Below are 2,398 nucleotides of genomic sequence, written 5' to 3'. Positions count from 1 at the left end.
CATGCTGGGTAATTGATTTTCCATGGAACTCTTAGGGGTTATTTTTTTCCAATTTAGTTTTTGAATTTTAAATGCACTTCATGCCAGTTAGCTGGGCCTGCACATAGAAACCTCCTGTGTTATCCTCAGAATAAGCACAGAAGGGAGACAGCAGGGCTGAGCCATAATCCACATGTCCTAAAACTACTGAGTTCTGTCTAAACACTGACCATAGGACCACAGAACTATTAAGGTTGGAAAGGTGACTGAGAACATCAAGTCCAGTCATCAGTCCATCACCACTGATGCTTATCCATACTCATGCAGAGGGTTCTGGAAATGGTTGGGTCATGTTTACCTCTCCCCATGGAAACGTGGGTCCTAAGGCCAAAGGAGCAATAGAGTTTGCCTTCTGGTCTAAGGGGCCATGGGATTTCCCTGCATTCATACCTGTTTGAAGTAGAGTGAAAACGTAGCACTGTACTCCTTCCCATTTAATAGACTATGAATTTCAGAGACAAAACTGTAGCTCCAGGTGGAACGCCAACACATTGCAAGCATCTGCATTGCAGTTCTCCAGCATTTGAATACAGCTCCGTTACCAAAAACTGCCAGAGGTCCATCAGCAGCTCTGTGTGACCCAGAGAGCACAGTGAGAAGGTATGGATTACAAGCACACCTTCTGCTGGAACAGCTGATCCCATCCATGGCCGTAGGAGCACAGCTCCTAACACCTGTTGGGTGAGTGCTGGAAGGAGCAGCATTTAACAGCAGCTGCCACACACAGGCTATTTTCATAACACGGACACAAGACATTATCTTGACTGAGATTCCCAGCACGAGGCTAACTGGGAGGCGACGGCTGACACTGCACACAGCTGCGACTCGCCAAGGCAGAGCTGAGCCAAGAGCAAGAAGCCATTAGAAGGTAATAGTGTGAAAACACTAATGGCCTCGAGCCAGATTTGAATTAACAGTCCGGGAGAGAAGGAGCCTATCAACCCTTCTCGTCTGGTTTCTTATAGGACTGCAGTGCTGTCAGATCACAGGGAGAAAAAGGTGGCACACCCCATCCAGGATTCTGCCCCCAGTGCTCTGCAGTGTGTAACTTCAGGCTGTAAGATCCTCTGCTCACTGCTGTCCGGGCTGGGAGGTTAATAAGGGGAGGCACTGAATGGTGGACCTAAAAATTAAAGACCAGTAGGGCTTTCTGCAGGAATTTACGGGTAACTTTAAAGAGTGTCACATCACAAAGACATCCGAGTGACTCTGAAAGCAGATTCTACTTTATTCTCCCTGTTTGAGTTACCCGAACTGAAAGTAATTATCCACTGAGTATTCAAGAGAGCCTGTACAAACGTCAGTGATGGATGAACATGCAATGGACTCCGTTCCCTGAGACCCCATCCAGCATGAATCTGAGACAGCATCTAACTCAACAGAAGTCTGATCCACTTTGCAAACCCTTCCACCACCAGCCTGTACCTGCTGGCTCTGCACACCCTGAGCCACATGCTGCTCTCAGCATCTCTGCTGAACAGTGTTACAGGTGCTTTCTGGCTCGAAGCCCTCTGGATGTGACTCTCCAAGGCCACACAGTGGCCCATTGCCCTTCCACAGATGGTTTCCCCCCCTCCCTCACCTCCCCTCCCCAAAATAAAAATGAAGTCTCTTTGCAATTCTGCATTCTGCTGTGACCGACAGCACTGGGGTGAGACCACTTAGCACAGATGGCAAATTATCCTTCCCAGCTGCTCCTGGGTAATGGGGACCTTTTCCAGCTTCATCACTCTTCATCCTTGGGCTCCTCTTCTTCTGTGCTGCCAGTGGATCTCCGAGCCATGAGGAGGATGGGTTCCATCCTCACTGGGTCCCATTAACTCCCAGTAGCTCCCACTGATGTCAGCAGGGGCTACTTTCAAGTTGAGAGGACAGGTCCCAGGGATGAGGAAAGGGAGTTTCCATTCTCCAGGCTGTGCTCCCATCTTCCAGCTTCTCTCTCTTTTCAGAAGTTCTTCGTTTTCTTTCTTCAGTGGAGGGAGTTCACAGAGGTTGTCAGTGTGGACTACAGTCTTGCAAATACATGTGTGACCTCTTACAGCTCTTCTTTGAAAAAATCTTTTTATTTTTTCTCCACTAAAACACATCAGTAAAACACCCTTAGGGCCCCTTCTTCTGACTGCTGTGAACGTTTCATCTCTTGCTGATGCTCCGTCTGCCTTCCTCTGTTCTCTGCCTACGATCAGTGGTTCCTCAGCTGTGGTCCCAACAGAAGAGCACACATACAAGAAGGCCTCAATTGGTTTTACTCGCATTTAAAACAGCCCCTTCCACTCCAGCAATGCTCCTCTGGTCATTGCAGAGCTGAAGATGAGAGGGCTCCATGAAGAGGTCCATCTGCCACCTCTGTTCCTCTTGT

The 2,398-nt window shown here is 48.5% G+C and overlaps 1 long non-coding RNA gene across 1 annotated transcript; it reads left to right on the top strand.

Moving 5' to 3' along the window:
• The first annotated feature begins 338 nt into the window (after positions 1-338).
• On the top strand, positions 339-1,810 carry LOC109370437. Its single transcript, XR_002120523.1, has 3 exons — positions 339-639; positions 767-907; positions 1,005-1,810. It is a non-coding gene; the product is annotated as an uncharacterized LOC109370437 (long non-coding RNA).
• The last annotated feature ends 588 nt before the right edge of the window (positions 1,811-2,398 follow it).

This window comes from Meleagris gallopavo, chromosome 19 (assembly GCF_000146605.3).
Source record: "Meleagris gallopavo isolate NT-WF06-2002-E0010 breed Aviagen turkey brand Nicholas breeding stock chromosome 19, Turkey_5.1, whole genome shotgun sequence".
Taxonomy (NCBI): Eukaryota; Metazoa; Chordata; class Aves; order Galliformes; family Phasianidae; genus Meleagris; species Meleagris gallopavo.
Note: the sequence above shows the minus strand (reverse complement) of the source record. Positions and strands in the feature narration are given on the sequence as shown.